Below are 22,107 nucleotides of genomic sequence, written 5' to 3'. Positions count from 1 at the left end.
AGCTACCCTTGTCACTCTTTTACTCTTCATATATTTAAAAAAACTTAGTATCCTTTTTTATGTTAATCGCCAACTTCCTTTCATAATTCATCTTTTCTTTCCTAATGACTTTCTTAGTTTCTTTCTGTAAGTTTTTAAAGGTCTTCCAGTCCTCATTTTTCCCACTAATTTTTGCTTCCTTGTACACCATTTCTTTTGCTTTTATTTTTGCCTTAACCTCTCTCGTTAGCCACATTTGTGCCATTTTTCCATTCATGATTTTCTTTTTTCTTGGAATATATTTTTCCTGCATTTTCCCTATTTCTTGTAGGAATTTCATCCAATTCTGCTCTGCCGTCCCTCCATTTAGTTTACTTTTCCAATTGACTTGGGCCAGTTCCTCTCTCATACCACTGTAATTTCCCCTGTTCCACTGAAATATCGATACACCTGATACCAGCTTCTCCTTTTCAAATTTGAAACTGAACTCAATCATATTATGATCACTACTTCCAAGAGGTCCCTTTACCTCCAGCTCCCTAATCGTCTCAGGTTCATTACACAGCACCCAATCCAAGACAGCCGGTCCCCTGGTGGGCTTCTGGACAAGCTGCTCCAAAAAGCCATCCTGTAGGCATTCTACAAACTCCCTCTCCTGAGATCCATTACCTTCCCGACTTTCCCAATCCACTTTCATATTAAAATCCCCCATAATTATCTTGACATTGTCCTCCTGACACGCTTTTTCTATTTCTTTCAATTCCCTTAATATCCAATCAGTGTAGCATGTTCTGTTGGAATAAACTGTCTATGTAGCCCCCTGGGCTGGAGATTCACTGCCTTTTGGGTGAAACAATTTATATCATCTCAGTCCTAAGTCGTCTATCTCTTCTTCTGTGAATTTGACTCCTAGTTGTAGAGGGAACAGATATAAGAGAGGAGAGATTTGAGAGACCCGAGAGGTAACTTCTTTACACAGAGAATCTCTCCCGTCCCCATTGATGATGTAAAGATCATTGCCAGAGACTCAGCAATCTCCTCCCTCGTCTCCCACAGTAGCCTGCGGTACATCGCATCCGGTCCCGGAGACTTATCCAACTTGATGCTTTCCAAATGCACATTCTCTTTCTTAATGTCTACATGCTCAAGCTTTTCAATCCTCTGTAAGTTATCCCTATAAATCACCAGGATCCTTTTCCATAGTGAATACTGCAGCAAAGTATTCATGAAGTACCTCTGCTATCTCCTCTGGTTCCATACACACTTTTCTACTGTCACACTTGATTGGTCCTATTCTCTCACGTCTTATCCTCTTGCTCTTCACATACCTGTAGAATGCTTTGGGGTTTTCCTTAATCCTGCTCACCAAGGCCTTCTCATGGCCCCTTCTGGGTCCTAATTTCATTCTTAAATCCCTTCCTGCTAGCCTTATAATTTTCTTGATCTCTATTATTACCTAGTTTTTTGAACCTTTTGTAAGCTTTTCTTTTCTTCTTGACTAGATTTTCAACAGCCTTCGTACACCATGGTTCCTGTACCCTACCATTCTTTCCCTGTCTCATTGGAATGCACCTATGCAGAACTCCACACAAATACCCCCTGAACATTTGCCACATTTCTGCCATACATTTCCCTGAGAACATCTGTTCCCAATTAATGCTTCCAAGTTCCTGCCTGATAGCTTCATATTTCCCCTTACTCCAATTAATCACTTTCCTAACTTGTCTGTTCCTATCCCTCTCCAATGCTATGGTAAAGGAGATAGAATTGTTATCTATCCAAAATGCTCTCCCACTGAGAGATCTGACATCTGACCAGGTTCATTTCCCAATACCAGATCAAGTACAGCCTCTCTTCTTGTAGGCTTATCAACATATCGTGCCAGGAAACCTTTCTGAACACACCTAACAAACTCCACCCCGTCTAAACCACTTGCTCTAGGGAGATGCCAGTCAATATTTTGGGAAATTAAAATCTCCCACCATGACAACCCTGTTATTATTACACCTTTCCAGAATCTGTCTCCCTATCTGCTCCTCTATCTCTGTTACTATTGGGTGGTCTATAAAAACACCCAGTAGAGTTATTGACCTCTTCCTGTTTCTAACTTCTACCCACAGTGACTCAGCAGACAATCCCTCCATGACTTCCTCCTTTTCTGCAGCCGTGACACTATCTCTGATCAGCAGTGCCACGCCCCCACCTCTTTTGCCTTCCTCCCTGTTCATTCAGAAACATCTAAAGCCTGGCACTCGAAGTAACCATTCCTGCCCCTGAGCCATCCAAGTCTCTGTAATGGCCACAACATCATAGCTCCAAGTACTGATCCATGCTCTAAGCTCATCTGCTTTGTTCATGATGCTTCTTGCATTAAAATAGGCACGTCTCAAACCATCGGTTTGAGCACATCCCTTCGCTGTCACCTGCCTATCCTCCCTCTTTCACTGTCTCCAAGCTTTCTCTATTTGTGAGCCAATTGCCCCTTCCTCCATCTCTTCAGTTCAGTTCCCACCCCCCAGCAATCTAGTTTAAACTCTTCCCACTAGGGATATTGGTCCCCCTCGGATTCAAGTGCAACCTGTCCTTTTCGACAGGTCACACCTGCCCCAAAAGACGTCCCAATGATTCAGAAATCTGAATCCCTGCCCTGCTCCTCTGGCGCCCGCTCTATAAAGCTGCCTCCTTTTAAACTCTTTGTGCTGGTCTAATGTGCTGACATCCACGTGCTTGCACAGTCATCCCTCGAACAAACCGCTGAAGAAAAAACTCCAAAGCCATGAAAATCCAGCCCCCTGAAGGTGTGCTCGCTTTCCAGGCCACATCCCTGGGATATCGAAAAGCAGCCGGTCGTGAGGCCCTGAGAGTGGGTCCCATTCCCGCAATGAACCAAAGTCAGAGTGTAACTCCAGGTCAGGGACTTCAAAAGAACCTTGAAAGGGAAAAAAGAGATATCAAAGATAGAAATAGAATTATTTCCGAAGATGCAAGCAAAGGTGTTGCCATTTAGCGCCATCATCCTAAACTCTGCCCTCCAAGCAATAGCTGCATTTCTTCATCACAAGTAAACTACTTCAAGTGAGTCTCCTAAACTAAAATTAATCATGCGCAATATGAATACAGATTTGTGTAAAAGCTTTCATTCCAAAGTAACTTCCTAATAGTGATCTTATCCCCTTTAGTGGGTATATTTATTTACACTGTTGTGGACGGCAAATATTTAAGATCCACATTCTATCAAACAAAAAATTAGATAAGAGGCAATACTTAAACTGTTACATTCCTGTTTTTTTCAAAAATGTTTAAAAAATTAGACCTGGATGATAAAAGAGAAACAGGGTTTGATATATATCAGGATAGTATCCGATACTGCATATTACAACAGTGCCAACTCTCAATGAATATCCTGTACTATCCGAATACAGCACATTTTGAATATTCCATATAGAATTTCTGGAGCAGTATGTGGATATGAAGTAGCCACCGACCCTGTACATTAGAAATTCTGTAACAGCATATTTTAAATACTCTGAATATTACATTTATCCATTTCTAGCACTATTCAATGCTTCCCCTATGTTCAGGAGGATATTGAAACAGAATTAAGGGTAATGAAACAAGATCAACTACTTTTGTGACACACATTATACACACGTATCTGCAAAGGGCAACAGTTAGCCTCTGATCTGAGGCAAAATGCCAATTCTACAATAAATGGAACAATTGCAACGTGAATTTTTCAATGTCATGCAGCAAAATCTCTCAGCCATATCTGGTAGAAAGTTTGCTTTCACCTGGTTGAATGGATATGACCACCTGACCTTCATGTTTTTCTTTTTTTTTAACTATTTCCCTTATGCTGTTGCTCCCAAATAAATTGTCTTCATCTCTTTAAATTTTGGCACTTATTTTCCACAGAGGTTAATAAATTATAAAGCTATAAGATATATGAGCAGAATCGATTCTCAAGGAGGTGTTCATAGAGTGAAGTTACTTCTTGGCTTCGCTCCATTACCGTTTCATTTTATATTCATGAGCACCTTTATTTAATTTACTTTTATCTACACTAATAGATTTATATAATAGATTTTTTTCCCTTTTCTTTGCTCTTTTTTGTAAGTTTGGATTCTGAATTTTGAAGATATGAATAAAAAAGTAGGTACAAAACCTAACTTTCGAGACCCTAAATCTGTAAAAGTCGCCGATGGCAACGGGAAAAAGAAACCTGATCCCAAACAACCGGAATTAACCTATGAGACAATGTTGAATCTGCTCCGTGAACAATCGGAAAAAATATGCCGAAATGTTAGAGAAGAGATTAAATCAATTACGGGTTCGATTAATCTTCTTGACCTTGAAGTTACATGGCAGAAAAACAAGATTACCGATTTGGAGGAGGAAGTGCGGAAGAGAGATCAAAAAATTGAGAGTTTGGAATTAAAAGTTTCTTCAACAGATAAACAGCTGGAGGGTCTTAAGTCCAAGATTATTGATCTTGAAAATTGATCCAGAAGGCAGAACTTACGTATAATTGGTCTCCCTGAGGATGTCGAGGAAGGGGACCCTACAGTATTTTTTCCTAAACTTCTAAAGGCTGTGTTCAGCTCTGAATTCCCGGATGATCCTCCATTGCTCTATCATGCTCATCGTATTTCACGCCGAAAGCCAGACTCTCAATCTAAACCGAGACCAATAATTATCGGCAACACACATAAAAGTTGCTGGTGAATGCAGCAGGCCAGGTAGCATCTCTAGGAAGAGGTACAGTCGACGTTTCGGGCCAAGACCCTTCATCAGGACTAACTGAAAGAAGAGCTAGGAAAGAGATTTGAAAGTGGGAGGGGGAGTGGGAGATCCAAAATAATAGGAGAGGGCAGGAGGGGGAGGGATGGAGCGAAGAACTGGACAATTGTTTGGCAAAAGGGCCTAGGGAGAAAGAAAAGGGGGAGGGGGGAAGCCCAGAGGATGGGCAAGGGGTATAGTGAGAGGAACAGAGGGAGAAAAAGGAGAGAGAGAAAAAGAATGTGTGTATATAAATAAATAAATACCGGATGGGGTATGGTGGGAGGTGGGCATTAGCGGAAGTTTGAGAAGTCAATGTTCATGCCATCAGGTTGGAGGCTACCCAGACGGAATATAAGATGTTGTTCCTCTAACCTGAGTGTGGCTTCATCTTTAAGGTGTTGTTCCTCCAACCTGAGTGTGGCTTCATCTTGTCTTCTCCTATCATTTCGGAAATCCCTCCCCCTCCTGTCTTCTCCTATCATTTCGGATTCCCCCCTCCCCTTTTTCTTTCTCCCTAAGCCTCCTGTCCCATGATCCTCTCATATCCCTTTTGCCAATCAACTGTCCAGCTCTTGGCTCCATCCCTCCTCCTCCTGTCTTCTCCTATCATTTTGGATCTCCCCCTCCCCCTCTCAAATCTCTTTCCTAGGTCTTCTTTCAGTTAGTCCTGACGAAGGGTCTCGGCCTGAAACGTCGACTGTACCTTTTCCTAGAGATACTGCCTGGCCTGCTGTGTTCACCGGCAACTTTTATGTCTGTTGCTTGAAATTCCAGCATCTGCAGATTTCCTCGTGTTTGCGCCAATAATTATTCAATTTCATTATGTTCATGTTAAAGAGCAACTAATTTGAGTCGCCTGAAAGCAGAAATGATTAAATTTCAAGATCATCAATTTCGGTTGTTTGAGGATTTCAGTTCTGAAATGATGAGAGCGAGACTGGCTTTCAAACCTCTGATGTTGGAATGCTACCAAAAAGGTTTCAAACCAGCATTATTGTACCCTGCTTGACTAAGAATTTCTCCTCCAAACAGCCAGCGACGCTTCTTTAATTCTACAAGTGCTGCTTGAAGTTTCTTGGATGAACTTGAATCAGATGCCACAGTCTAATTAATGTACAATTCATGCAATATTGGTTTTGATTTTTCGTCTCTTTTCCAAACCTATAATTCATTTATGAAGGTTGACCTTTATAAACTTAAGATTTCTGGTTTTGATTGGTAGCGTTGGTATTTTTTTCATATTTTACCTAAATTTTCCTTTATCGGCGGATTCATTTTTTTCTTCTTTCCTTTTAATTTGTGAATGTATAAATTTATGATTTCCGAAACAGTTGTTATCGGTTGGATTTTAAATCTTTTATTCTATGAGGGGGAATATTAAGTTTTTTTTCCATCGTATAACCATGATGGCGTTTTGTCTTCTTCTTCCCCCAAAACCTTTTGTTTTTCATTATTCCGCCATCTTTTTGGGTTCTTCTTCCCATAATACTTTTCCTTTTCCGGATGACCTTTTTTTATTTAATTATTCTCCCTTACAAATATTCAATATTTAATAATATGTATTGTTGTCTCTTTTCTATTATTATTTCAGAAAATATAATATGAAAGTATTTTATTTTACTGTATTTGTTAAATTTTTGACTTTCTCGTAGTTTTTCTTTTGTTTTGGATTTTAGGTGCTCTTCTTACCAACATATATTTTGTGAGCTGCCTTCTTGAGAAATGGAGGTGGATTTAATGTTAGTTAGCTTTCTGGCTTTTTCTTGGCTTAGTTCGGGTTTTTTCCGGGTGGTGGGTGGGGGGACTTCTACTATTAGTTTGTTTTTTTTCCTCATTGGGCTAATTTAGAACTACAAAAATGTCTGCAGTGTCGTAACTTACTTCTTTTCTTTTAGATTACGACAACACTCAGTCCTCTTTTATTGTCGTTTAGAAATGCATACATGCATTAAGAAATGATACAATGTTCCTCCGGAGTGATATCACAGAAAACAGGACAAACCAAAAACTAACACTGACGGAACCACATAATTATAACATATAGTTACAGCAGTGCAAAACAATACCATAATTTGATGAAGAACAGACCATGGGCGCGGTAAAAAAAGTCTCAAGTCCCGATTGACTCCCGAGTCCCTGATAGCAGGCGGCAAAAGGGAGAAACTCCCTGCCATAAACCTCCAAGGCACTGACAACTGCCGATGCCTTGGAAGCAGCCGACCACAGCCGACACCGAGTCCGTCCATCCAAAAACTTTGAACCTCCGACCAGCCCCTCCGATACAGCCTCCCGAGCGCCTCCGACCTAGCCCTGGCCGCCGAAACAAGAAAAGCCGAGGATACGGGGCCTTCTCCTCCGGAGATTCTGGTTACCACATGGTAGCAGTGGCAGCGAAGCTGGCATTTCTGAAGTTTCTCCAGATGTTCCTCCGTAATCTCACATCTGTCTCCATCAAATCAGAGTTGTGCACGGTACCCTACTTGACAGATTACAGACATCATTCACTAGAGAGGCCGCCATCTTCTTCTCCTCCTCCTCCTTTCCTTTCCAAATGCTGGTTCCTCTTCCGATTTCATGAGTTTACACGTTGGTTGACTCTTTACATATCATAAGGTCGATTCTGGGTAAATATGACTCAGAGGATTAATTTTGTTTCTTGGAATACAAATGGATTAAATCATCCAATTAAAAGGAAAAGGATTGTTAAAGTATTCCAAAGAAGGAATGCTCATATTATTTTTGCTCAAGAAACTCATGTGAGGAAAGAGGATAATCAGCACTTTTTTTAAGTTTTGGAAGGTTTAACAGTATCACTCAAACTCCAAAGCTAGTGTGAAAGGAGTTTCAATTTTTATAGATTCCTCAATTGCATTTGTGTATCAGAATACTCTTTCTGAACCGAATGGTAGATTTTTGTTAATTACTGGTTTACTTTTTAATAGAAAAGTTGTTATGGTTAATGTTTATGCCCCAAATGTGGATTATCTAGAACTTTTAAGCAATTTTTTACCTCCTTTCCTAATTTAAATGATTATATGTTGATAATAGGTGGTGATTTTAATTGTTGTTTAAATCCTTCGAGGGATAAATCTATATCTACTCAGGCTTTACCGAACAATTCAGCTACTATTGCCAACTCGTTCCTGATCGATTCGGGAATCTCAGAGATATGGAGATTTCTACATCGTAAGGATAAATAATTTTCATTTTTCTCACATGTACATCATACTTACTCTTTTTTATAGATTCTCATTTAATTCCATCCTTGATTGATTGTAACTATGACATTATTGCCATTTCTGATCACGCACCTTTGAATCTCTCTATCAAGTTAACGGACTTATCTTCTTATACTAGACAATGGCGTTTTAATTCTAATTTGCTACAAGATTCGGATTTTGTAAAATTTATTAAAGATCAGATTGATTTCTTTTTTTTAACTAATGCTAAGGATGAAATTCCCAGTGGGGTTATATGGGACACGTTTAAAGCATATATCCGAGGTCAGATTATTTCTTACCATGCTGGATTGAAAGAACATATTAAGAATGAAATACTTGTGTTGATTGATAAGATCAAAAATATTGATAAAAAATATGCTATTGCTCCCAATGAGGAGCTTTACAAACAGAGAGTTGAACTTCAAATGGAGCATAGTTTACTCTTAACATTGTCAATTGAAAATCAGCTAATGAAAACAAGAAATACACATCAAAGTTGCTGGTGAACGCAGCAGGCCAGGCAGCATCTCTAGGAAGAGGTACAGTTGACGTTTCAGGCCGAGACCCTTCGTCAGGACTAACTGAAGGAAGAGTTAGTAAGAGATTTGAAAGAAAATGAAAACAAGAAGTGAGTTTTATATACACAGTGATAAATCTCGTGAATTATTAGCTAATCAATTAAAAACAGCTTCGGTCAAACGTCAAATTATTAAAATTCGTAAACCTGATGATACTTTGACAGTCAATCATGACAACATAAGTAAATCTTTTCAAGAATTTTATACATCTCTACATCAGTAAGAATTTCCTCAAGATCCCAATGAGATGTATGACTTTTTAAGGAAATTGAACTTTCCGAAATTGACATCCGAAGAACGTTTAAAATTAGAAATACCTATTACGGATGAAGAAATAAAGAGAGTTATTTCTTCAATGAATTCTGGTAAATCACCCGGTCCAGGTGGTTATACAGTAGAACTTTTAAAGTCTTTTTCTTCCATCCTTTCCCCTTGGTTGTGCAGAATTTTTAAAGATGCAATTAGTATAGGTAAACTACCACAATCATTCTATGGAGCCTCTATTTCCCTAATTAAAAAAATAAGGATCCTACTGACTGTGCATCATATAGACCGATATCCTTGCTGAACATAGATTCTAAGATTCTTTCTAAAATATTAGCATCTAGGTTAGAAACGGTATTACCTCAAATTATTTTTGAGGATCAAACTGGATTATTAAAAATCGTTATTCATCTTTTAATATTAGGAGATTAATGAATATTGTTTATACTCCTTCACTTAGAACTCCAGAATGTGTCATTTCATTAGATACTGAGAAAGCCTTTGACAGAGTTGAATGGCCATATTTATTTAGTACACTTGAGAAGTTTAATTTTAGTCCAATATTTATATCTTGGATTAAACTGATATATCATACTCCTCTAGCTTCAGTTTTTACTAATAATCAAAGATCTCCCTTTTTTCGACTATTTTGTGGTACTAGACAGGGCTGTTCTTTAAGTCCTTTATTATTTGATATCACTTTAAAACTTTTAGCATTTGCTATCCGAGATTCACCAAATATTTTAAGTATTATTCGTGGGAATGAGATACATAAGTTATCATTATACGCAGATGATTTATTACTATATATTTCTGACCCAGAGATATCCATTCCTGCAATTTTATCTTTGTTGGCTAAGCTTAGCAAATTTTCTGGTTACAAACTGAATCTTAATAAGAGTAAACTTTTTCCGTTAAACATGCAGGTCCCAATTTATAAATCCTTACCATTTAGATTAGTTACTGATTATTTTACTTACTTAGGAGTAAAAATCGCCAAGAAGCATAAGGAGTTATTAAAGGCTAATTTTCTCCTTTATTTGATCAGATTAAATATTTGTTTACTAAATGGTCACCAATGACGTTGTCTTTAATTGGTTCGATCAATGCTGTCAAGATGATGATTCTACCTAAGTTTCTTTATTCATTTCAAGCATTGCCTATTTTTATCCCGAAATCCTTTTTTGACAATGTTGATTCAAAAATTTCTTCATACATATGGCAGAATAAAAATCCTAGACTAGGTAAAAGATACTTACAGAAACCAAAAAGGAGGGTGGTTTAGCATTGCCGAACTTTAGATTTTATTATTGGGCAATTAATATTCATTATTTAAAATTTTGGACATGTAATTGGGTCACAGTTTCAAGTCCACAATGGGTTAATCTTGAATGCAAATCTGTTTCAGGGTTTTCATTAGGTTCTATTTTAGGGACCCCGCTTCCCTTTGATTTTTCTAAATTGGACAAACATATGGATAACCCAATAGTTAAATATACTCTTTGAATATGGTTTCAGTTTTGAAAATTTTTTGGATTGAATCAATTTATTTTAGCAAGCCCTATTCTATTCAATTTTCTTTTTCAACCTTCTTTTTTGGATCAAGCCTATCTAGTCTGGAAAACTAAAGGTATAATACATTTTTTGATTTATATTTGGATACTTGTTTCATGTCTTTTGAACAATTATCTAATATATATTATTTACCTAGATCCCGTTTCTTTAGATACTTACAGATTAGAAACTTTTAAAATACTGTTCTTATTACCTTTCCAAATTTCACATTCATCGGATATAATGGAAAGAATTCTAGATTTAAATCCTTTTCAGAAAGGTTCAATAGCAATTATTTATAATATGATTTTGAAAATAAATCCAGATGTATCGAATTCAATTAAGAATGACTGGGAAAGGGAACTTAAGCTTACTTTACCTATAGAGAAATGACAAAAAAATTTTCAATTAGTTAATTCTTCCTCTATATGCACTAAACATGTGTTGATACAGTATAAAGTAGTACACAGGGCTCACATGTCCAAGGATAAATTAGCTCATTATTACTCTCATATAAATCCTGTATGTGATAGATGTCATTCCGAGATAGCTTTATTAACTCATATGTTTTAGTCATGCCTTTTGCTGAAGAAATACTGGGATGATGTCTTTGATATTATTTCAACTGTTTAGAACATTGATCTACAACCTCATCCTATTACTGCAATCTTTGGTTTACCAATGATGGAACAACATAATCTGACCTCCTCATCTTGTTGGATGATTGCTTTTGTTACTCTAATGGCTAGAAGATCCATACTATTGAATTGGAAAGAGATTAATCCTCCTACTACATTTCAATGGTTTTCTCAAACTATGTCTTGCTTAAATTTAGAAAAAATTAGAAGTGTCATTTACGACCCTTCTATTAAATTTGAAGAGACTTGGAGACTATTTATTCAATACTTTCATATGATGTAATTTGACCCTTTCCAATTCAATTTTGTTGCTCCATATACGGGGAGAGGAGCAGAGTTAACAACACTAATGGTCTTATCTGAGGTATCATAATAGCCCATTCTTTTTCTTTTTTTTTCTTTAGTTTAGCTTTCTTCTAGTTGGTTTTGATTTTTCTTCTTTCGGGGTATAATTTTTTTTTCTTTTTTCATGATATTTTTATATTTTCACTTTATATTTTCCTATATTATATTTGTACTTTTTGAGATTTTGGGAGGCTCATTAATTATGTGTCAATTTAGTTTATACTTGTATAAACTATTTATCAATAATGTAATCCCAATTGCTCTGTATCTATTTTCTGTTATGTTTATGATGCTGAAATTAATAAAAAGATGAGCAGAATTAGGCTATTTGGCCCATCAAGTCTGGTCAACAGTTTTATCATTTCTGACCACTTCCCTCTCGGCCCCATTCCCCTGCCTTCTCTCCATAACACTTTATCTCCTGACTATTCAAGAACCTATTAACTTCTGCCTAAAATATATCCAAAGACTTGGCCTCCACAGCCACCTGTGGCAACAAATTCCACAGATTCACCACTTTCTGGTAGAAGAAATTCCTCCTCATCTCCATTCTAATCTGAGGGATGAACTCCCTCACTATGGGAAACATCCTCTATCAATCGACAATCGATAGGTTTAAATGACATCTCCCCTTTCTTCTGAATTCCAGTGAGTACAGACCCAGAGACATCAAACACTCCTCATATGATGTCTTTTATCCTGGAATCATTTTTGTGAACCTCCTTTGAATCTCCTCTAATGTCAGCACATCATTCCTAAGATACGAGACCCAAAACTGCTCGTGATACTCCGTGAGGTCACATCAGTGCCTGATAAAGCCTCAAAATTACATTTTTGCTTTTATATTCTAGTCCTCTCAAAATAAATGCTAACATCACATTTGCCTTCCTCAATGCAGACTCAACCTGCAAATTATACTTTATGGTTCCTTGCACCTCAGATTTTTTTTTTCTCTCCATTGAGAAAATAGTCTCCGCTTTTATTTCTGCTACTGAAGTGCATGACCATACACTTCCCAACACTGTATTCCATCAGCCACTTCTTTGCCTGTTGTCCCAATCAGTCTAAGTCCATTTGTAGCCTCTCTGCCTGCTCAACATTACCTGACGCTACCCCCCCCAAACCCCACCTATCTTCGTATTGTCCGCGAACTTGGCCACAAAGCTATCAATTCCATCATCCAAATCATTGATTTTGTCATGTAACCAGCAACAAGGACTATAGAATTGAGTCAGGTTTGTGACACCAAACCAAGCTATCGGATGATTGATGCTAATGAGAAAGATAAGAGAGACAATGGAGAAACATTCAAAATGCTAATAAGAGAGGAGAGAGGGATTAACGGAAAAGAAACACAATTCAGAATATTGACAGACCGGTTGCTTTGAACCGGAACTGTTTGAAGTTTGATGGACAGGTGATACCCCAGCAGGGGGATAAAAAGAGCAGGTTCACTAAGGCACGGGACACCATGAGACCACGAGACAATGAGACCCTGGAAAGAGCAGTGTGCCCCCACAAGTGGTGGGAGTTTGGAGGTCCGGTTCACGGGAACCGACCAGAGGCTCACAGGGTGTAAAGGTACGATCAGTGGGAACCTGGTGTGTGTGTCCACCCTTGCCTGGCTGTCGGGTTCACCACGGAAGAATGATCGTATCCGGAACGGAGGGGTCACAGTCGGTGACCACAGCGGGATAGAAGACATCAAGAAGGGTCTGTCCAAAACCAACTGCGAAGACATCAAAGGTCTGCCTGAACCAAATTGCATCCCCCCCCACTCTCTCCAACAGTACAACAGCGATTACTGCAAACTGCACTAAGCGGAAATGAACTCTGCATCACTGTAAGACTGATCATTTTACCCCTAGACTGCGCTAGAGCTTGGTTGATTCCTATTACCCTAGTTCTGTGTATAGGTGTGTATTATCATTGCTAACCTGTTACATTTATATCCTTACAATTAGAGTACTGTATTATTTGTTTCTTAAATAAAACTTTATTAGTTCCTAGTAATCCAGACTCCAATGAGTGTTCCATTTCTGCTGGTTTGGCAACCCAGTTACGGGGTACGTAACATAAGTGGGGATCTTGAATGGGATTTTGAATGCCAAAGTTGGGACTGGGTAAATTGATTGGGTTAAAATTCCCAAAAGAATGAAAGGGCAAACAGCAGAAATGGAGACTGAGGAATTTCTAAAGGCGCCAACCTTGGAGGCATTAGAGGATGCCAGGAAGTCAGAATTGGCGACTGTTGCCAAACGGTTGAATCTTTTTAAGGGGAAGCCAACAATGAGGAGAGCAGAGATGCACAGAGCTATCATTGAGCAATATGTATCTAAAGGTATGTTTCCCCAAGGGGAGCTAGAGCTGGTATCTATGAGCAAACCTGGTGGAGAAGCAGTGCAGCTGCAGATAGAAAAATGGAGACTTGAGCACGAGTTCTGGGTAAAGCAGCTGGAACAAGAAGAGAGAGACAGGCAGTTAGAACAAGAAGAGAGAATAAAGCAGCTGGAACGAGAAGAGAGAAACAGGCAGTTAGAACGAGAAGAGAGAGAGAAGCAGAAGGACAGGAAATTTGAGCTGGAGAAGTTAAGGATGATGCTAGCACAGGACCCCATGCCGAACCAAGGTGGAGGGTTCAGGGCGACCCAGGAGGTTAGGCTGGTTCCCCCATTTGAGGAGGCTGATGTTGATCGGTACTTTCTACATTTTGAAAAAGTTGTTGCAAGTCAGGACAGGCCGAGGGATAAGTGGGCTGTTTTGCTTCAGAGCGTACTTAAAGGGAAAGCTCAGCAAGCTTACTCGGCATTGTCTGCAGAAGATGCCCAGAGGTATGATGTGGTGAAAGAGGCAATACTCAGGATTGATGAATTGGTCCCGGAGGCATACCAGCAGAGGTTCCGGAATGTGAGGAAGCAGTGGGGCCGCACGTACTTAGAGTTTGCCCGTGAGATGCAGATGTATTGTGAGCGTTGGTGCACCTCGAAAGGGGTCAATGGGGATTATGACAGACTGCTACAGCTAATACTGATTGAGCAATTTAAAGGTTGTGTCCCTGAAGGTATGAGGCCCTATCTGGATGAGAAAGAGGCAGAAACCTTAGCCGCAACTGCTAAGTTAGCGGATGAGTACGCGTTAACACACAAAGCAAAGTTTACCCCGAGTAAAAGCTACTAGAAGGGTAGTCGAGAGGGCGGAGAGAGTCCGCCGGAAAAGCCAGAAAGTAAGCCGGGGACTAGTGAGAAGGATAAGGAAGACCGGGAGCAGTTTGGTAGGAAGTCTCCTGGGGTCGTATGCTATAATTGTGGGAAAGCTGGTCACTTTGCGTCCAGGTGCTTTGCCCCAAAGAAGGAGACGGGGAAAGGAAAAACGATGACTCCGACTGTCTGTATTGAGCTGGCAAACAAACCGCTAGGGGAGAAGAGGTCTGATAGAGTTCAGGAAGGGCGCGAGAAGTTTATTTTGGCCGGATTGGTGTCAGTGAAGGAGGGGTCAAACCCAGTTCCCGTACGGATCTGGAGAGACTCTGGGGCTTGTCAGTCATTGATCTTAAGGAGTGTGTTAGACTTTAGTTCAGAGACCGAGACTGGGGAGGTCAGTGTGATAAAAGACATTGAGAAAGGGACTGAAGCAGTACCTTTGCACCAGATACACCTAAAAAGCGACTTGGTCTCCAGACCGGTCACAATAGGGTGAGGCCCAGACTACCGATGGAAGACGGGGAGGTCTTACTCGGTAATGACCTTGCAGGCGGAGAGGTGTACCCAGCAGTAAAGCTGACAAGCAAGCCTGCCAGGATTGAGGCCCCACCCATGGGCTCACAGGTTTATCCCATATGCGCATTGACTTGGGGCACGTCCAGAAAGGCTGCCGAAGCGAATATTTAGCTAAGACGTTTTTACCAGCCTTGTACCAAGAGGGGTTACAAAGTGAGAAGAAGGAGCATAGTGGAGCGGAAGGAAGTGAGGGAGTTGAGGTAGACATCATTAGCAAGGAAGGAATTTATACAGGCACAGGAACGAGATGAGGAGCTGATGGTTTTGACGGAGACAGCTCTCTCCGAAGCAGAATTAAAAAGGGAGCCAGTGGGCTATTATGTGAAGAAGGGAGTACTAATGAGGAAATGGAGACAAGTACCGTGCCCGCAGATGAGGAGTGGGGGGGGTGGTGCACCAGGTGGTAGTGCTGAAAATTTATGGGGATGAGATTTTTAACCTGGCCCACAAGATACCCCTTGGTGGACATTTTGGGGTGAGGAAGACAGTTGATAGAATCATGAAAGAGTTTTACTGGCCAAGCATGAGGGAGGATATTATTGAGTATTGTAGACGTGAGTCGACACAGTTAGAGCCTATTAGTATGTTAACAGCTTACCACAATAAGAAAGCAAACCTAGTCGGTGTCATCACAAAAATTAATGAGGCTGGGGTACCACCTGATAAGGGGAAAACCCATCTTGAAAAGTTAAATATGGTGCCGACCAGATTGGAGAACTCTATTGTTTTGGCCAACTTTGCTGATAAGGTCTCTCACTTAACCCCCGAACAGAGTGAACTGCTGATAAAGCTAATTAACCGGCACGCAGACGTATGTCCGGATGTCCTAAGGCAATGCAAAGGGACGGTACATGATGTCGTTGTCACATCAGGTCAGCCTAGTAAGCAACACCCCTATAGGATGATTAATTCAGTGATAAAAGGGCTAAAGAACGCAGAAGCGTATATTGACGATTTAGTGGTCTGGAGTGATACGTGGGAGGAGCACATTGTGGCAGTAGAGGAACTATTTAAACGGCTGTCTGAAGCCAACCTGACAGTGAAACTCACAAAAAGTGAATTCAGCCACGCGAAGGTCACTTATCTGGGATTTGTGGTAGAACAGGGGCAGCTGGCACCGATGCAGGCTGAGGTGCAGGCTATCTCTGAAGTCCCCATCCCGACAGACAAGAGAGCCCTGAGAAGGTTCTTGGGGATGGTGGGGAACTATCGGAAGTTTTGAAAAAACTTTGCGGATATTACCCTCCCTCTTACTAAGCTCTTGCCAAAGAATGTGAAGTTTGTGTGGGACGATCTTTGTCAACAGGCCTGCCAGAGTCTGAAGGCGATTCTGTGTCACCATCCTGTGCTGATGCGCCTGACTTTTCAAAACCTTTCTCCCTAGCAACAGATGCTAGCGACGAAGCAGCCAGGGCGGTGCTGTTGCAGACAGACAAAGAGTAGATTGACCACCCAGTGGCTTATTTTTCTAAGAAATTTAATGTCCATTGGAGAAATTATTCCACTGTGGAGAAGGAATTACTGGCAATCATACTAGCATTACAACATTTTGAGGTTTATATTTGTCCGGCATGGAAACCACTGATAATTTACACTGATCACAACCCATTAGTGTTTTTGGCCAATATGAAGGACAAAAACAAAAGGTTACTAAATTGGAGCCTGGTCTTACAGGAATTTGATATTAAAATAAAACATATAAAAGGAACAGACAATGTGATTGCTGACGGTCAAGGTGTTGAAACTTAAAGTTCTCTGTATTAGCTGAATAGCTGATGACCCTGTATATTAGTGTGTATCTAATAATGTGCAGTCATGCCCATGGTTTTACCCTGGTAAAAATCCTTTGAAGGGTAGGGGTGTGACACCAAAGCAAACCAGCGGACGATTGATGCTAATGAGAGAGATAAGAGAGACAATGGAGAAACATTCAAAATGCTAATAAGAGAGGAGAGAGGGATTAACGGAAAAAAAACACAATTCAGAATATTGACAGACCGGTTGCTTTGAACCGGAACTGTTTGAAGTTTGATGGACAGGTGATACCCCAGCAGGGGGATAAAAAGAGCAGGTTCACTAATGCACAGGACACCACGAGACCACGAGACAATGAGACCCTGGAAAGAGCAGTGTTCCCCCACAAGGGGTGGGAGTTTGGAGGTCCAGTTCACAGGAACTGACCAGAGGCTCACAGGGTGTAGAGGTACGATCAGTGGGAACCTAGTGTGTGTGTCCACCCTTGCCTGGGTGCCGGGTTCACCATGGAAGAACGATCGTATCCGGAACGGAGGGTCACAGTCGGTGACCACAGCGGGATAGAAGACATCAAAAAGAGTCTGCCCAAAACCAACTGCGAAGACATCAAAGGTCTGCCTGAACCAAATTGCATCCCCCCCCCCCAACAGTACAACAGCGATTACTGCAAACTGCACTAAGCGGAAATGAACTCTGCGTCACTGTAAGACTGATCATTTTACCCCTAGACTGCGCTAGAGCTTGGTTGATTCCTATTACCCTAGTCCTGTGTATAGGTGTATATTATCATTGCTACCTGTTACATTTATATCCTTACGATTAGAGTACTGTATTATTTGTTTCTTTAATAAAACTTTATTAGTTCCTAGTAATCCAGACTCCAATGAGTGTTCCATTCCTGCTGGTTTGGCAACCCAATTACGGGGTACGTAACAGGTTTTATAAACAAACATAAACATTTATTAAACTCTGCTCAACAATAGCGAAAAGTATTTAAATGACAAACTGAAACAGAAATTAACTGTTATACAGCAACTCTGGAACAGTTCTTAAAGTGGTAAATTCGAACACAGTCTTAAAGTGGTAAATTCGAAAGCCCAAGTGATTTACACAGACAATAAGGAGACTTCTCAGGAAACAGATTTCTTCGAAGACATGACGTTACTGCTGATTCTGTCCAAAGGATTCACGACGAAGGAAATAAAACGGCTTAAAGGAACTGACCTTTTCCCTGGTGAATGAACACTGCACAAACCTTCCTGATCTTACCGGGGTTATCTCAGATGCAGGCCATTATTTCTGAATGAAGATTCAATAAGGTCGATCCTGTATTAAACTGCCAAATGACACCAACTTCACTCAATCCTTCAGGTTTCCGTACTTTAGTAAGGTCTTCACTCTCCAATACTGGACTTACAATAGAAGGTGAAACTCCACTTTAAAACGAAACTGAGTCATGAGACGAATATGCAGCATAACGGAGTAACTGACGAATTAAACAATGAATCAACTGTGTAACAACAGGGGTTTCCTGTTGAGAACATGTCATCACATGACCTCACACTGGTGAAAAAATTACATCAACCCACCATCACAAGACCATTACACCATGCTCACAAGATACTCAATTACATCATGGTCATAAGACAGTCACAAGATAGCCACGAGGTATGTAACAACGTATAATGTAAAAGGAGGGAGTCCCAACACAGACCCCTGTGAAACACCACGAGCCACTGGCAGCCAACCAGAAAAGACTCCCTTTATTCCCACTCTTTGCCCCCTGCCAATCAGCCAATGCTCTATCCATGCTAGTATCTTTCCTGTAATACCATGGGCTCTTAACTTGTTAAGCAGCCTCATTTGTGGGATCTTGTCAAAGGCCTTTTGAAAATCCAAGTACACAACATCCACCAATTCTCCTTTGTCTCCTTCCCAACCACTGAGGTCAAACTAACTAGAAAAGTGGAGTAACATTTGCAATTTTTCTGTCCTCTGGCGCCATGACAGAATCTATTGATTTTTGAAAGATCATTACAGATGCCTCTGCAATCTCTTCAGCTATCTCTTTCAGAACCCTGGAGTGTAGAACATCTGGTCCAGAAGATTTATCTACCTTCAGACCTTTTAATTTCTTAAGCACCATCTCCCTAGTAATAGCAACTACACTACTTCTGCCCCTGACACTCTCGAACTTCAGGCTCACTGCTATTGCTTCTCCCGTGAAGGTTGATGTGAAATACTTGTTCAGTTTGTCCATCATTTCCTTGTCCCCCATTACTACCTCTCCAGCATCATTTTCCAGAGGTCCAATATCTACTCCCGTCTCTCTTTCACTCTTTAAATATCTGAAGAAACTTTTGGTATCCTCTCTAATGTTATTGTCCAGCTTACCTTTGTATTCCATCTTTTCCTTCTTTGTGACTTTTCAGTTGTCTTTTGTTGGTTTTTAAAAGCTTCCCAATCCTCTAACATCCCACTTTTTTTTCTCTATTATTTGCCCTCTCTTTGGCCTTTATGTTGGCATTGACTTCCCTTGTCAGCCACAGTTGTGTCACCATATCTTTATACTACTACTACATTGAAATGTATCTATCCTGCCACTTCCAAGTTGCTCACAGAAACTTCAGCCATTGATAGTCTGCCATCATACCTGCTAGTGTCCCCTTCCAATCAATTTAGACCAGCTCCTTTCTCATGCCTCTATAACTCCCTTTACTGTAATACCAATACATCTGATTTTAGCTACTCCTCAGATTGAAAGGTTAATTCTATCATATTACGATCATAGTTCCCTATGGGCTCTTGTACCATAAGTTCTCTAATCAATTCCTGGTTATTGTATAATACCCAATCCAGAACAGCTGATCCCCTAGTTGGCACAACCATGAGTCACTCTAAAAAGCCATATTGTATGCATTCTACAAACTCCCCCTCTTGGAATCCAGCAACAACATTATTTTCCCAATCTAGCTGCATATTGAAATCCCCTATAACTATTGTAACATTGCCCATTTAACATACATTTCCTATCTCCCAATGTAATTTGCAGTTCATATCTTTGCCATTGTTTGGAGGCCGGTATATAACTCCCATCAGGGTCACTTTATCCTTGCAGTTTCTGAACTCTATCCATAATGATTCTACACCTTCCAATTCTATGTAACCTCTTTCTAATGAATTGATTTCATTTTTTACCACCAGATCCACCCCACTCACTCTGCCTACTATCTGTTCTTCAGATACAATGTATACCTTTGGACATGAAGCTACCAGCTATAATCTTCTTTCTGCCTCAATTCAGTGATGCCCACAACGTCACGTGCCAATCTGTAACTGTTACAAGTTCATCTATCTTATTCCATATACTGTATGCTTTCAAATATGACACCTTCAGCCCTGTATTCATCATCCTTTTCAATTTTGTCCCCTTTCACATTGCAATTCATCCTGTTGACTGCAATTTTGGCCTATCGTCAGCCAGACTTTGCTAGCAGTCTCACTGCACACTGCCTCTGTTTGTAAACCAACAACCCCCATTCTCAGCCCCATCAATTCGTTTCCCAACCCCCTGCCTAATTAGTTAATACCCTCCCAAACAGTTCTAGCAAACATGCCTGCAAGGATATTGGTTCCCCTTGGATTCAGATGTAACCCCTCCCTTTTGTACAGGTCATACATTCCCCAGAAGTCCCAATGATCTGTAAAACTGAACCACACCCCTGCTCCAGTTCCTCAGCCACCCATTTATCTGCCAAATGCTCCCATTCTGACCCTCACTGGCACGTAGCACAGGCATAAATGCCATTCCCTATTCCCAGTTCCTCCGTCTCTGCCGCATCTGCTCCGAGGATGAGGTTTTCCATTCCAGGACATCTCAAATGTCCTCTTTCTTTAAGGATCATGGTTTCCCTTCTGCTGTCATCAATGATGCCCTCGCCTGCATCTCCTCCATTTCCCACACTTCGGCTCTCACCCCATCTTCCTGCCACCACAACAGGGACAGAGTTCCCCTTGTCCTCACCTACCATCCCACCAGCCTTCGGATCCAGCACATTATCCTCCACAACTTCCGCCACCTTCAACAGGACCCCACCACTAAGCACATCTTTCCCTCTCCACCCCTCTCTGCTTTCCGCAGGGATCGGTCCCTCTGGGACTCACTGGTCCACACGTCCCTCCCCACGGATCTCCCACCTGGCACTTATCCCCGTAGACGCAAGTGCTACACCTGTCCCTACACCTCCTCTCTTGCCACCACTCAGGGCCCCAAACAGTCCTTCCAAGTGAGGCAACACTTCACTTGTGAGTCTGTTGGGGTCATCTATTGCATCCAGTGCTCCCAGTGCGGCCTCCTCACAGATTGGGGGACCACTTTGTTGAGCACCTCCGCTCCGTCCACCAAAACAGACAGGGTCTCCCAGTAGCCACCCACTTCAACTCTGCTTCCCACTCCCATTCAGATATGTCCATACATGGCCTCCTCTACGGGCATGATGAGGCTAAACTCAGGTTGGAGGAGCAACACCTCATATACCGTCTAGGTAGTCTCCAGCCCCTTGGTATGAACATAGAATTCTCCAACTTCCAGTAATTCCCTCCCCTCCCTTCCCCTATCCCTACGTCACTCTGCCCCCTCCCCCAGCTGCCTATGACCTCCCTCATGGTTCCGCTTCCTTCTACTACCCGTTGTGTTTTCCCCCATTCTTTCTTCACCTGTCCTGCCTATCACCTCCCTGCCTCCCCTCCCCCACCCCTTTATCTTTCCCCTTACTGGTTTTTCACCTGGAACCTACCAGCCTTCTCCTTCCCACCCTCCCCCCCACCTTTTTTATAGGTCCTCTGTCCTTTCCCCCTACAGTCCTGACAAAGGGTTCCGGCCCGAAACGTCGACCGGTCTTTTCCACGGATGCTGCCCGACCTGCTGAGTTCCTCCAGCGTGTTGTGAGTGTAGCAATCCAGGCATTACCACCATGGAGGTCCTGCTTTTAGCTTTCTACCTATCATCCTAAAATCTCTCTTCAGGATCTCCTCACCTTTCCTATCCATGTCATTGGTGCCAATATGTACCAAGACTTCTGGCTGCTCACCCTCCCCCTTTAGAATGCCACAGACCTGATCCGAAACATCCTTGACTCTGGTAGCTGGGAGCCAACATACCATCCGGGTGTCCCTATGGCATCCACAGAATCTTGACTCTATTTCTCTTACTATG

General features: G+C 41.2%; 1 pseudogene; it reads left to right on the top strand.

Moving 5' to 3' along the window:
* Positions 1-7,327, top strand: part of LOC140202165 (calpain-2 catalytic subunit-like) — a 107,930-nt pseudogene extending 100,603 nt beyond the window's left edge.
* The last annotated feature ends 14,780 nt before the right edge of the window (positions 7,328-22,107 follow it).

Source organism: Mobula birostris, chromosome 8 (assembly GCF_030028105.1).
Source record: "Mobula birostris isolate sMobBir1 chromosome 8, sMobBir1.hap1, whole genome shotgun sequence".
NCBI classification, from domain to species: domain Eukaryota; kingdom Metazoa; phylum Chordata; class Chondrichthyes; order Myliobatiformes; family Myliobatidae; genus Mobula; species Mobula birostris.
The sequence above is the reverse complement of the archived record's forward strand: the minus strand, read 5'-3'. Positions and strand labels throughout refer to the sequence as shown.